Raw genomic sequence first — 16,285 nt, forward strand, 5'->3', positions numbered from 1 at the left:
CATGAGATTCAGAGTAGTATGGTAGGTTAAAAACACAAATCGAGATTTGATTTTCTAATGAGATGCTGATTTTCACAATAATACAAACTCCATAGTATTGATCTGTTTACCCTTTATAAAAATCATGATTTTTTTGTATTGCTTGTAGTAAATGTGCTAACAGTGGACTTTTCCATCTGCAGATTATACTGAATGACCAGCAGTGGCAGTGTTTCGCAACAAATTGTCTCTGCATTGCCGATACTGAAGAAAAAAAAAAAGACAGTCTTCCGGCATAGGGCATCATTTGACCAATATATATGGTAAGTAAAGCTCACAATTTTCCTTTAGGCATTAAAAAGACGTTTTCAGCACCTGAATGTCATCACTACCTTCTAGTGGGGGCCTGTGCTTGAATGTAATTTCTGCCAAAATGGAAGTATTATGGATCACATTGTGTCGGTCATGATAGTTAATAAAAGACTGACTGCATCCAAGGCTTCTTAAGCCTGCTTTAGATCCTGGTGCCACCAATGTTCCGTTTGAGGACATTGCTTCCTTTGAGGCTGAAATGCACTATCTCACTGTAGAACTATAGAGTTGCGTTCTCACGGAATGAAGCACATTTAACGTCTTCCGCTGCACTCTGTATGTTGGACTCTGATACTCAAGAAGGATTGTTGGTAAGGATAGTCTCTGTTTTTGTATCTGCATCCCACTTTAAAAAAGGCCACAGTGCTTTGAGTGGTTCAGAGTATTTGCCATTCCACCTCCGACTTGCCTTGCGGTCATGAATAGAGATAGCAACCTACTGCATAACTTCTGATATCTCATCCTCCTGTGTGGTCCGCTTCCACAAGGACAATTGGACCAGTGATGATCTGACATCATAAAGCGAAAGCAAGATGTTGTCTGACATGAGGGCCAATCTGTTGCCTAGCAAGCTGACATCATAAAGCTAAATGCAAGGTGTTGTCTGACGTGAGGGCCACTCTGCTGTTGCCTAGCAAGCAGTAAGATACATTTATCTTGCTAATGAAATGAGTAGCAGGGTAGACCGGATGCCCAAGTGACAGCTATGATGGTAAAATGTACGAAATTAGGGCACTTTTTAAGACCTCTAAATTTGAACGAACAGGAGTTTGAGCATTAGTCAACTTCACTATTGCTGAACTGCTAGGAATTGGCTCAAATGATGATTATGAACATGCTATTCATAGCTTTTATCATTCCCATTAACTGTAGCATAACCCTACCTCTCAACTTATCAGCTGGCTTAATTGCTACTGGTGTACCATATCCTAAATCAAATAAAGTGAGAGGGGTACCCTGCCACTTGGCTGGCAAAAAGATCTCTATCTATGTCCTAATGTACCTTCTACAGTTGTTTAGAGCGTGTTGGCAAAAGAGGCATGAGATTCAGAGTAGTATGGTAGGTTAAAAACACAAATCGAGATTTGATTTTCTAATGAGATGCTGATTTTCACAATAATACAAACTCCATAGTATTGATCTGTTTACCCTTTATAAAAATCATGATTTTTTTGTATTGCTTGTAGTAAATGTGCTAACAGTGGACTTTTCCATCTGCAGATTATACTGAATGACCAGCAGTGGCAGTGTTTCGCAACAAATTGTCTCTGCATTGCCGATACTGAAGAAAAAAAAAAAGACAGTCTTCCGGCATAGGGCATCATTTGACCAATATATATGGTAAGTAAAGCTCACAATTTTCCTTTAGGCATTAAAAAGACGTTTTCAGCACCTGAATGTCATCACTACCTTCTAGTGGGGGCCTGTGCTTGAATGTAATTTCTGCCAAAATGGAAGTATTATGGATCACATTGTGTCGGTCATGATAGTTAATAAAAGACTGACTGCATCCAAGGCTTCTTAAGCCTGCTTTAGATCCTGGTGCCACCAATGTTCCGTTTGAGGACATTGCTTCCTTTGAGGCTGAAATGCACTATCTCACTGTAGAACTATAGAGTTGCGTTCTCACGGAATGAAGCACATTTAACGTCTTCCACTGCACTCTGTATGTTGGACTCTGATACTCAAGAAGGATTGTTGGTAAGGATAGTCTCTGTTTTTGTATCTGCATCCCACTTTAAAAAAGGCCACAGTGCTTTGAGTGGTTCAGAGTATTTGCCATTCCACCTCCGACTTGCCTTGCGGTCATGAATAGAGATAGCAACCTACTGCATAACTTCTGATATCTCATCCTCCTGTGTGGTCCGCTTCCACAAGGACAATTGGACCAGTGATGATCTGACATCATAAAGCGAAAGCAAGATGTTGTCTGACATGAGGGCCAATCTGTTGCCTAGCAAGCTGACATCATAAAGCTAAATGCAAGGTGTTGTCTGACGTGAGGGCCACTCTGCTGTTGCCTAGCAAGCAGTAAGATACATTTATCTTGCTAATGAAATGAGTAGCAGGGTAGACCGGATGCCCAAGTGACAGCTATGATGGTAAAATGTACGAAATTAGGGCACTTTTTAAGACCTCTAAATTTGAACGAACAGGAGTTTGAGCATTAGTCAACTTCACTATTGCTGAACTGCTAGGAATTGGCTCAAATGATGATTATGAACATGCTATTCATAGCTTTTATCATTCCCATTAACTGTAGCATAACCCTACCTCTCAACTTATCAGCTGGCTTAATTGCTACTGGTGTACCATATCCTAAATCAAATAAAGTGAGAGGGGTACCCTGCCACTTGGCTGGCAAAAAGATCTCTATCTATGTCCTAATGTACCTACTACAGTTGTTTAGAGCGTGTTGGCAAAAGAGGCATGAGATTCAGAGTAGTATGGTAGGTTAAAAACACAAATCGAGATTTGATTTTCTAATGAGATGCTGATTTTCACAATAATACAAACTCCATAGTATTGATCTGTTTACCCTTTATAAAAATCATGATTTTTTTGTATTGCTTGTAGTAAATGTGCTAACAGTGGACTTTTCCATCTGCAGATTATACTGAATGACCAGCAGTGGCAGTGTTTCGCAACAAATTGTCTCTGCATTGCCGATACTGAAGAAAAAAAAAAAGACAGTCTTCCGGCATAGGGCATCATTTGACCAATATATATGGTAAGTAAAGCTCACAATTTTCCTTTAGGCATTAAAAAGACGTTTTCAGCACCTGAATGTCATCACTACCTTCTAGTGGTGGCCTGTGCTTGAATGTAATTTCTGCCAAAATGGAAGTATTATGGATCACATTGTGTCGGTCATGATAGTTAATAAAAGACTGACTGCATCCAAGGCTTCTTAAGCCTGCTTTAGATCCTGGTGCCACCAATGTTCCGTTTGAGGACATTGCTTCCTTTGAGGCTGAAATGCACTATCTCACTGTAGAACTATAGAGTTGCGTTCTCACGGAATGAAGCACATTTAACGTCTTCCGCTGCACTCTGTATGTTGGACTCTGATACTCAAGAAGGATTGTTGGTAAGGATAGTCTCTGTTTTTGTATCTGCATCCCACTTTAAAAAAGGCCACAGTGCTTTGAGTGGTTCAGAGTATTTGCCATTCCACCTCCGACTTGCCTTGCGGTCATGAATAGAGATAGCAACCTACTGCATAACTTCTGATATCTCATCCTCCTGTGTGGTCCGCTTCCACAAGGACAATTGGACCAGTGATGATCTGACATCATAAAGCGAAAGCAAGATGTTGTCTGACAAGAGGGCCAATCTGTTGCCTAGCAAGCTGACATCATAAAGCTAAATGCAAGGTGTTGTCTGACGTGAGGGCCACTCTGCTGTTGCCTAGCAAGCAGTAAGATACATTTATCTTGCTAATGAAATGAGTAGCAGGGTAGACCGGATGCCCAAGTGACAGCTATGATGGTAAAATGTACGAAATTAGGGCACTTTTTAAGACCTCTAAATTTGAACGAACAGGAGTTTGAGCATTAGTCAACTTCACTATTGCTGAACTGCTAGGAATTGGCTCAAATGATGATTATGAACATGCTATTCATAGCTTTTATCATTCCCATTAACTGTAGCATAACCCTACCTCTCAACTTATCATCTGGCTTAATTGCTACTGGTGTACCATATCCTAAATCAAATAAAGTGAGAGGGGTACCCTGCCACTTGGCTGGCAAAAAGATCTCTATCTATGTCCTAATGTACCTTCTACAGTTGTTTAGAGCGTGTTGGCAAAAGAGGCATGAGATTCAGAGTAGTATGGTAGGTTAAAAACACAAATCGAGATTTGATTTTCTAATGAGATGCTGATTTTCACAATAATACAAACTCCATAGTATTGATCTGTTTACCCTTTATAAAAATCATGATTTTTTTGTATTGCTTGTAGTAAATGTGCTAACAGTGGACTTTTCCATCTGCAGATTATACTGAATGACCAGCAGTGGCAGTGTTTCGCAACAAATTGTCTCTGCTTTGCCGATACTGAAGAAAAAAAAAAAAGACAGTCTTCCGGCATAGGGCATCATTTGACCAATATATATGGTAAGTAAAGCTCACAATTTTCCTTTAGGCATTAAAAAGACGTTTTCAGCACCTGAATGTCATCACTACCTTCTAGTGGGGGCCTGTGCTTGAATGAAATTTCTGCCAAAATGGAAGTATTATGGATCACATTGTGTCGGTCATGATAGTTAATAAAAGACTGACTGCATCCAAGGCTTCTTAAGCCTGCTTTAGATCCTGGTGCCACCAATGTTCCGTTTGAGGACATTGCTTCCTTTGAGGCTGAAATGCACTATCTCACTGTAGAACTATAGAGTTGCGTTCTCACGGAATGAAGCACATTTAACGTCTTCCACTGCACTCTGTATGTTGGACTCTGATACTCAAGAAGGATTGTTGGTAAGGATAGTCTCTGTTTTTGTATCTGCATCCCACTTTAAAAAAGGCCACAGTGCTTTGAGTGGTTCAGAGTATTTGCCATTCCACCTCCGACTTGCCTTGCGGTCATGAATAGAGATAGCAACCTACTGCATAACTTCTGATATCTCATCCTCCTGTGTGGTCCGCTTCCACAAGGACAATTGGACCAGTGATGATCTGACATCATAAAGCGAAAGCAAGATGTTGTCTGACATGAGGGCCAATCTGTTGCCTAGCAAGCTGACATCATAAAGCTAAATGCAAGATGTTGTCTGACGTGAGGGCCACTCTGCTGTTGCCTAGCAAGCAGTAAGATACATTTATCTTGCTAATGAAATGAGTAGCAGGGTAGACCGGACGCCCAAGTGACAGCTATGATGGTAAAATGTACGAAATTAGGGCACTTTTTAGACCTCTAAATTTGAACGAACGGGAGTTTGAGCATTAGTCAACTTCACTATTGCTGAACTGCTAGGAATTGGCTCAAATGATGATTATGAACATGCTATTCATAGCTTTTATCATTCCCATTAACTGTAGCATAACCCTACCTCTCAACTTATCAGCTGGCTTAATTGCTACTGGTGTACCATATCCTAAATCAAATAAAGTGAGAGGGGTACGCTGCCACTTGGCTGGCAAAAAGATCTCTATCTATGTCCTAATGTACCTTCTACAGTTGTTTAGAGCGTGTTGGCAAAAGAGGCATGAGATTCAGAGTAGTATGGTAGGTTAAAAACACAAATCGAGATTTGATTTTCTAATGAGATGCTGATTTTCACAATAATACAAACTCCATAGTATTGATCTGTTTACCCTTTATAAAAATCATGATTTTTTTGTATTGCTTGTAGTAAATGTGCTAACAGTGGACTTTTCCATCTGCAGATTATACTGAATGACCAGCAGTGGCAGTGTTTCGCAACAAATTGTCTCTGCATTGCCGATACTGAAGAAAAAAAAAAAGACAGTCTTCCGGCATAGGGCATCATTTGACCAATATATATGGTAAGTAAAGCTCACAATTTTCCTTTAGGCATTAAAAAGACGTTTTCAGCACCTGAATGTCATCACTACCTTCTAGTGGGGGCCTGTGCTTGAATGTAATTTCTGCCAAAATGGAAGTATTATGGATCACATTGTGTCGGTCATGATAGTTAATAAAAGACTGACTGCATCCAAGGCTTCTTAAGCCTGCTTTAGATCCTGGTGCCACCAATGTTCCGTTTGAGGACATTGCTTCCTTTGAGGCTGAAATGCACTATCTCACTGTAGAACTATAGAGTTGCGTTCTCACGGAATGAAGCACATTTAACGTCTTCCGCTGCACTCTGTATGTTGGACTCTGATACTCAAGAAGGATTGTTGGTAAGGATAGTCTCTGTTTTTGTATCTGCATCCCACTTTAAAAAAGGCCACAGTGCTTTGAGTGGTTCAGAGTATTTGCCATTCCACCTCCGACTTGCCTTGCGGTCATGAATAGAGATAGCAACCTACTGCATAACTTCTGATATCTCATCCTCCTGTGTGGTCCGCTTCCACAAGGACAATTGGACCAGTGATGATCTGACATCATAAAGCGAAAGCAAGATGTTGTCTGACATGAGGGCCAATCTGTTGCCTAGCAAGCTGACATCATAAAGCTAAATGCAAGGTGTTGTCTGACGTGAGGGCCACTCTGCTGTTGCCTAGCAAGCAGTAAGATACATTTATCTTGCTAATGAAATGAGTAGCAGGGTAGACCGGATGCCCAAGTGACAGCTATGATGGTAAAATGTACGAAATTAGGGCACTTTTTAAGACCTCTAAATTTGAACGAACAGGAGTTTGAGCATTAGTCAACTTCACTATTGCTGAACTGCTAGGAATTGGCTCAAATGATGATTATGAACATGCTATTCATAGCTTTTATCATTCCCATTAACTGTAGCATAACCCTACCTCTCAACTTATCAGCTGGCTTAATTGCTACTGGTGTACCATATCCTAAATCAAATAAAGTGAGAGGGGTACCCTGCCACTTGGCTGGCAAAAAGATCTCTATCTATGTCCTAATGTACCTTCTACAGTTGTTTAGAGCGTGTTGGCAAAAGAGGCATGAGATTCAGAGTAGTATGGTAGGTTAAAAACACAAATCGAGATTTGATTTTCTAATGAGATGCTGATTTTCACAATAATACAAACTCCATAGTATTGATCTGTTTACCCTTTATAAAAATCATGATTTTTTTGTATTGCTTGTAGTAAATGTGCTAACAGTGGACTTTTCCATCTGCAGATTATACTGAATGACCAGCAGTGGCAGTGTTTCGCAACAAATTGTCTCTGCATTGCCGATACTGAAGAAAAAAAAAAAGACAGTCTTCCGGCATAGGGCATCATTTGACCAATATATATGGTAAGTAAAGCTCACAATTTTCCTTTAGGCATTAAAAAGACGTTTTCAGCACCTGAATGTCATCACTACCTTCTAGTGGGGGCCTGTGCTTGAATGTAATTTCTGCCAAAATGGAAGTATTATGGATCACATTGTGTCGGTCATGATAGTTAATAAAAGACTGACTGCATCCAAGGCTTCTTAAGCCTGCTTTAGATCCTGGTGCCACCAATGTTCCGTTTGAGGACATTGCTTCCTTTGAGGCTGAAATGCACTATCTCACTGTAGAACTATAGAGTTGCGTTCTCACGGAATGAAGCACATTTAACGTCTTCCGCTGCACTCTGTATGTTGGACTCTGATACTCAAGAAGGATTGTTGGTAAGGATAGTCTCTGTTTTTGTATCTGCATCCCACTTTAAAAAAGGCCACAGTGCTTTGAGTGGTTCAGAGTATTTGCCATTCCACCTCCGACTTGCCTTGCGGTCATGAATAGAGATAGCAACCTACTGCATAACTTCTGATATCTCATCCTCCTGTGTGGTCCGCTTCCACAAGGACAATTGGACCAGTGATGATCTGACATCATAAAGCGAAAGCAAGATGTTGTCTGACATGAGGGCCAATCTGTTGCCTAGCAAGCTGACATCATAAAGCTAAATGCAAGGTGTTGTCTGACGTGAGGGCCACTCTGCTGTTGCCTAGCAAGCAGTAAGATACATTTATCTTGCTAATGAAATGAGTAGCAGGGTAGACCGGATGCCCAAGTGACAGCTATGATGGTAAAATGTACGAAATTAGGGCACTTTTTAAGACCTCTAAATTTGAACGAACAGGAGTTTGAGCATTAGTCAACTTCACTATTGCTGAACTGCTAGGAATTGGCTCAAATGATGATTATGAACATGCTATTCATAGCTTTTATCATTCCCATTAACTGTAGCATAACCCTACCTCTCAACTTATCAGCTGGCTTAATTGCTACTGGTGTACCATATCCTAAATCAAATAAAGTGAGAGGGGTACCCTGCCACTTGGCTGGCAAAAAGATCTCTATCTATGTCCTAATGTACCTTCTACAGTTGTTTAGAGCGTGTTGGCAAAAGAGGCATGAGATTCAGAGTAGTATGGTAGGTTAAAAACACAAATCGAGATTTGATTTTCTAATGAGATGCTGATTTTCATAATAATACAAACTCCATAGTATTGATCTGTTTACCCTTTATAAAAATCATGATTTTTTTGTATTGCTTGTAGTAAATGTGCTAACAGTGGACTTTTCCATCTGCAGATTATACTGAATGACCAGCAGTGGCAGTGTTTCGCAACAAATTGTCTCTGCTTTGCCGATACTGAAGAAAAAAAAAAAAGACAGTCTTCCGGCATAGGGCATCATTTGACCAATATATATGGTAAGTAAAGCTCACAATTTTCCTTTAGGCATTAAAAAGACGTTTTCAGCACCTGAATGTCATCACTACCTTCTAGTGGGGGCCTGTGCTTGAATGAAATTTCTGCCAAAATGGAAGTATTATGGATCACATTGTGTCGGTCATGATAGTTAATAAAAGACTGACTGCATCCAAGGCTTCTTAAGCCTGCTTTAGATCCTGGTGCCACCAATGTTCCGTTTGAGGACATTGCTTCCTTTGAGGCTGAAATGCACTATCTCACTGTAGAACTATAGAGTTGCGTTCTCACGGAATGAAGCACATTTAACGTCTTCCACTGCACTCTGTATGTTGGACTCTGATACTCAAGAAGGATTGTTGGTAAGGATAGTCTCTGTTTTTGTATCTGCATCCCACTTTAAAAAAGGCCACAGTGCTTTGAGTGGTTCAGAGTATTTGCCATTCCACCTCCGACTTGCCTTGCGGTCATGAATAGAGATAGCAACCTACTGCATAACTTCTGATATCTCATCCTCCTGTGTGGTCCGCTTCCACAAGGACAATTGGACCAGTGATGATCTGACATCATAAAGCGAAAGCAAGATGTTGTCTGACATGAGGGCCAATCTGTTGCCTAGCAAGCTGACATCATAAAGCTAAATGCAAGATGTTGTCTGACGTGAGGGCCACTCTGCTGTTGCCTAGCAAGCAGTAAGATACATTTATCTTGCTAATGAAATGAGTAGCAGGGTAGACCGGACGCCCAAGTGACAGCTATGATGGTAAAATGTACGAAATTAGGGCACTTTTTAGACCTCTAAATTTGAACGAACGGGAGTTTGAGCATTAGTCAACTTCACTATTGCTGAACTGCTAGGAATTGGCTCAAATGATGATTATGAACATGCTATTCATAGCTTTTATCATTCCCATTAACTGTAGCATAACCCTACCTCTCAACTTATCAGCTGGCTTAATTGCTACTGGTGTACCATATCCTAAATCAAATAAAGTGAGAGGGGTACGCTGCCACTTGGCTGGCAAAAAGATCTCTATCTATGTCCTAATGTACCTTCTACAGTTGTTTAGAGCGTGTTGGCAAAAGAGGCATGAGATTCAGAGTAGTATGGTAGGTTAAAAACACAAATCGAGATTTGATTTTCTAATGAGATGCTGATTTTCACAATAATACAAACTCCATAGTATTGATCTGTTTACCCTTTATAAAAATCATGATTTTTTTGTATTGCTTGTAGTAAATGTGCTAACAGTGGACTTTTCCATCTGCAGATTATACTGAATGACCAGCAGTGGCAGTGTTTCGCAACAAATTGTCTCTGCATTGCCGATACTGAAGAAAAAAAAAAAGACAGTCTTCCGGCATAGGGCATCATTTGACCAATATATATGGTAAGTAAAGCTCACAATTTTCCTTTAGGCATTAAAAAGACGTTTTCAGCACCTGAATGTCATCACTACCTTCTAGTGGGGGCCTGTGCTTGAATGTAATTTCTGCCAAAATGGAAGTATTATGGATCACATTGTGTCGGTCATGATAGTTAATAAAAGACTGACTGCATCCAAGGCTTCTTAAGCCTGCTTTAGATCCTGGTGCCACCAATGTTCCGTTTGAGGACATTGCTTCCTTTGAGGCTGAAATGCACTATCTCACTGTAGAACTATAGAGTTGCGTTCTCACGGAATGAAGCACATTTAACGTCTTCCGCTGCACTCTGTATGTTGGACTCTGATACTCAAGAAGGATTGTTGGTAAGGATAGTCTCTGTTTTTGTATCTGCATCCCACTTTAAAAAAGGCCACAGTGCTTTGAGTGGTTCAGAGTATTTGCCATTCCACCTCCGACTTGCCTTGCGGTCATGAATAGAGATAGCAACCTACTGCATAACTTCTGATATCTCATCCTCCTGTGTGGTCCGCTTCCACAAGGACAATTGGACCAGTGATGATCTGACATCATAAAGCGAAAGCAAGATGTTGTCTGACATGAGGGCCAATCTGTTGCCTAGCAAGCTGACATCATAAAGCTAAATGCAAGGTGTTGTCTGACGTGAGGGCCACTCTGCTGTTGCCTAGCAAGCAGTAAGATACATTTATCTTGCTAATGAAATGAGTAGCAGGGTAGACCGGATGCCCAAGTGACAGCTATGATGGTAAAATGTACGAAATTAGGGCACTTTTTAAGACCTCTAAATTTGAACGAACAGGAGTTTGAGCATTAGTCAACTTCACTATTGCTGAACTGCTAGGAATTGGCTCAAATGATGATTATGAACATGCTATTCATAGCTTTTATCATTCCCATTAACTGTAGCATAACCCTACCTCTCAACTTATCAGCTGGCTTAATTGCTACTGGTGTACCATATCCTAAATCAAATAAAGTGAGAGGGGTACCCTGCCACTTGGCTGGCAAAAAGATCTCTATCTATGTCCTAATGTACCTTCTACAGTTGTTTAGAGCGTGTTGGCAAAAGAGGCATGAGATTCAGAGTAGTATGGTAGGTTAAAAACACAAATCGAGATTTGATTTTCTAATGAGATGCTGATTTTCACAATAATACAAACTCCATAGTATTGATCTGTTTACCCTTTATAAAAATCATGATTTTTTTGTATTGCTTGTAGTAAATGTGCTAACAGTGGACTTTTCCATCTGCAGATTATACTGAATGACCAGCAGTGGCAGTGTTTCGCAACAAATTGTCTCTGCATTGCCGATACTGAAGAAAAAAAAAAAGACAGTCTTCCGGCATAGGGCATCATTTGACCAATATATATGGTAAGTAAAGCTCACAATTTTCCTTTAGGCATTAAAAAGACGTTTTCAGCACCTGAATGTCATCACTACCTTCTAGTGGGGGCCTGTGCTTGAATGTAATTTCTGCCAAAATGGAAGTATTATGGATCACATTGTGTCGGTCATGATAGTTAATAAAAGACTGACTGCATCCAAGGCTTCTTAAGCCTGCTTTAGATCCTGGTGCCACCAATGTTCCGTTTGAGGACATTGCTTCCTTTGAGGCTGAAATGCACTATCTCACTGTAGAACTATAGAGTTGCGTTCTCACGGAATGAAGCACATTTAACGTCTTCCGCTGCACTCTGTATGTTGGACTCTGATACTCAAGAAGGATTGTTGGTAAGGATAGTCTCTGTTTTTGTATCTGCATCCCACTTTAAAAAAGGCCACAGTGCTTTGAGTGGTTCAGAGTATTTGCCATTCCACCTCCGACTTGCCTTGCGGTCATGAATAGAGATAGCAACCTACTGCATAACTTCTGATATCTCATCCTCCTGTGTGGTCCGCTTCCACAAGGACAATTGGACCAGTGATGATCTGACATCATAAAGCGAAAGCAAGATGTTGTCTGACATGAGGGCCAATCTGTTGCCTAGCAAGCTGACATCATAAAGCTAAATGCAAGGTGTTGTCTGACGTGAGGGCCACTCTGCTGTTGCCTAGCAAGCAGTAAGATACATTTATCTTGCTAATGAAATGAGTAGCAGGGTAGACCGGATGCCCAAGTGACAGCTATGATGGTAAAATGTACGAAATTAGGGCACTTTTTAAGACCTCTAAATTTGAACGAACAGGAGTTTGAGCATTAGTCAACTTCACTATTGCTGAACTGCTAGGAATTGGCTCAAATGATGATTATGAACATGCTATTCATAGCTTTTATCATTCCCATTAACTGTAGCATAACCCTACCTCTCAACTTATCAGCTGGCTTAATTGCTACTGGTGTACCATATCCTAAATCAAATAAAGTGAGAGGGGTACCCTGCCACTTGGCTGGCAAAAAGATCTCTATCTATGTCCTAATGTACCTTCTACAGTTGTTTAGAGCGTGTTGGCAAAAGAGGCATGAGATTCAGAGTAGTATGGTAGGTTAAAAACACAAATCGAGATTTGATTTTCTAATGAGATGCTGATTTTCACAATAATACAAACTCCATAGTATTGATCTGTTTACCCTTTATAAAAATCATGATTTTTTTGTATTGCTTGTAGTAAATGTGCTAACAGTGGACTTTTCCATCTGCAGATTATACTGAATGACCAGCAGTGGCAGTGTTTCGCAACAAATTGTCTCTGCATTGCCGATACTGAAGAAAAAAAAAAAGACAGTCTTCCGGCATAGGGCATCATTTGACCAATATATATGGTAAGTAAAGCTCACAATTTTCCTTTAGGCATTAAAAAGACGTTTTCAGCACCTGAATGTCATCACTACCTTCTAGTGGGGGCCTGTGCTTGAATGTAATTTCTGCCAAAATGGAAGTATTATGGATCACATTGTGTCGGTCATGATAGTTAATAAAAGACTGACTGCATCCAAGGCTTCTTAAGCCTGCTTTAGATCCTGGTGCCACCAATGTTCCGTTTGAGGACATTGCTTCCTTTGAGGCTGAAATGCACTATCTCACTGTAGAACTATAGAGTTGCGTTCTCACGGAATGAAGCACATTTAACGTCTTCCGCTGCACTCTGTATGTTGGACTCTGATACTCAAGAAGGATTGTTGGTAAGGATAGTCTCTGTTTTTGTATCTGCATCCCACTTTAAAAAAGGCCACAGTGCTTTGAGTGGTTCAGAGTATTTGCCATTCCACCTCCGACTTGCCTTGCGGTCATGAATAGAGATAGCAACCTACTGCATAACTTCTGATATCTCATCCTCCTGTGTGGTCCGCTTCCACAAGGACAATTGGACCAGTGATGATCTGACATCATAAAGCGAAAGCAAGATGTTGTCTGACAAGAGGGCCAATCTGTTGCCTAGCAAGCTGACATCATAAAGCTAAATGCAAGGTGTTGTCTGACGTGAGGGCCACTCTGCTGTTGCCTAGCAAGCAGTAAGATACATTTATCTTGCTAATGAAATGAGTAGCAGGGTAGACCGGATGCCCAAGTGACAGCTATGATGGTAAAATGTACGAAATTAGGGCACTTTTTAAGACCTCTAAATTTGAACGAACAGGAGTTTGAGCATTAGTCAACTTCACTATTGCTGAACTGCTAGGAATTGGCTCAAATGATGATTATGAACATGCTATTCATAGCTTTTATCATTCCCATTAACTGTAGCATAACCCTACCTCTCAACTTATCATCTGGCTTAATTGCTACTGGTGTACCATATCCTAAATCAAATAAAGTGAGAGGGGTACCCTGCCACTTGGCTGGCAAAAAGATCTCTATCTATGTCCTAATGTACCTTCTACAGTTGTTTAGAGCGTGTTGGCAAAAGAGGCATGAGATTCAGAGTAGTATGGTAGGTTAAAAACACAAATCGAGATTTGATTTTCTAATGAGATGCTGATTTTCACAATAATACAAACTCCATAGTATTGATCTGTTTACCCTTTATAAAAATCATGATTTTTTTGTATTGCTTGTAGTAAATGTGCTAACAGTGGACTTTTCCATCTGCAGATTATACTGAATGACCAGCAGTGGCAGTGTTTCGCAACAAATTGTCTCTGCTTTGCCGATACTGAAGAAAAAAAAAAAAGACAGTCTTCCGGCATAGGGCATCATTTGACCAATATATATGGTAAGTAAAGCTCACAATTTTCCTTTAGGCATTAAAAAGACGTTTTCAGCACCTGAATGTCATCACTACCTTCTAGTGGGGGCCTGTGCTTGAATGAAATTTCTGCCAAAATGGAAGTATTATGGATCACATTGTGTCGGTCATGATAGTTAATAAAAGACTGACTGCATCCAAGGCTTCTTAAGCCTGCTTTAGATCCTGGTGCCACCAATGTTCCGTTTGAGGACATTGCTTCCTTTGAGGCTGAAATGCACTATCTCACTGTAGAACTATAGAGTTGCGTTCTCACGGAATGAAGCACATTTAACGTCTTCCACTGCACTCTGTATGTTGGACTCTGATACTCAAGAAGGATTGTTGGTAAGGATAGTCTCTGTTTTTGTATCTGAATCCCACTTTAAAAAAGGCCACAGTGCTTTGAGTGGTTCAGAGTATTTGCCATTCCACCTCCGACTTGCCTTGCGGTCATGAATAGAGATAGCAACCTACTGCATAACTTCTGATATCTCATCCTCCTGTGTGGTCCGCTTCCACAAGGACAATTGGACCAGTGATGATCTGACATCATAAAGCGAAAGCAAGATGTTGTCTGACATGAGGGCCAATCTGTTGCCTAGCAAGCTGACATCATAAAGCTAAATGCAAGATGTTGTCTGACGTGAGGGCCACTCTGCTGTTGCCTAGCAAGCAGTAAGATACATTTATCTTGCTAATGAAATGAGTAGCAGGGTAGACCGGACGCCCAAGTGACAGCTATGATGGTAAAATGTACGAAATTAGGGCACTTTTTAGACCTCTAAATTTGAACGAACGGGAGTTTGAGCATTAGTCAACTTCACTATTGCTGAACTGCTAGGAATTGGCTCAAATGATGATTATGAACATGCTATTCATAGCTTTTATCATTCCCATTAACTGTAGCATAACCCTACCTCTCAACTTATCAGCTGGCTTAATTGCTACTGGTGTACCATATCCTAAATCAAATAAAGTGAGAGGGGTACGCTGCCACTTGGCTGGCAAAAAGATCTCTATCTATGTCCTAATGTACCTTCTACAGTTGTTTAGAGCGTGTTGGCAAAAGAGGCATGAGATTCAGAGTAGTATGGTAGGTTAAAAACACAAATCGAGATTTGATTTTCTAATGAGATGCTGATTTTCACAATAATACAAACTCCATAGTATTGATCTGTTTACCCTTTATAAAAATCATGATTTTTTTGTATTGCTTGTAGTAAATGTGCTAACAGTGGACTTTTCCATCTGCAGATTATACTGAATGACCAGCAGTGGCAGTGTTTCGCAACAAATTGTCTCTGCATTGCCGATACTGAAGAAAAAAAAAAAGACAGTCTTCCGGCATAGGGCATCATTTGACCAATATATATGGTAAGTAAAGCTCACAATTTTCCTTTAGGCATTAAAAAGACGTTTTCAGCACCTGAATGTCATCACTACCTTCTAGTGGGGGCCTGTGCTTGAATGTAATTTCTGCCAAAATGGAAGTATTATGGATCACATTGTGTCGGTCATGATAGTTAATAAAAGACTGACTGCATCCAAGGCTTCTTAAGCCTGCTTTAGATCCTGGTGCCACCAATGTTCCGTTTGAGGACATTGCTTCCTTTGAGGCTGAAATGCACTATCTCACTGTAGAACTATAGAGTTGCGTTCTCACGGAATGAAGCACATTTAACGTCTTCCGCTGCACTCTGTATGTTGGACTCTGATACTCAAGAAGGATTGTTGGTAAGGATAGTCTCTGTTTTTGTATCTGCATCCCACTTTAAAAAAGGCCACAGTGCTTTGAGTGGTTCAGAGTATTTGCCATTCCACCTCCGACTTGCCTTGCGGTCATGAATAGAGATAGCAACCTACTGCATAACTTCTGATATCTCATCCTCCTGTGTGGTCCGCTTCCACAAGGACAATTGGACCAGTGATGATCTGACATCATAAAGCGAAAGCAAGATGTTGTCTGACATGAGGGCCAATCTGTTGCCTAGCAAGCTGACATCATAAAGCTAAATGCAAGGTGTTGTCTGACGTGAGGGCCACTCTGCTGTTGCCTAGCAAGCAGTA

This window comes from Lissotriton vulgaris, chromosome 12, assembly GCF_964263255.1.
Source record: "Lissotriton vulgaris chromosome 12, aLisVul1.2, whole genome shotgun sequence".
NCBI classification, from domain to species: domain Eukaryota; kingdom Metazoa; phylum Chordata; class Amphibia; order Caudata; family Salamandridae; genus Lissotriton; species Lissotriton vulgaris.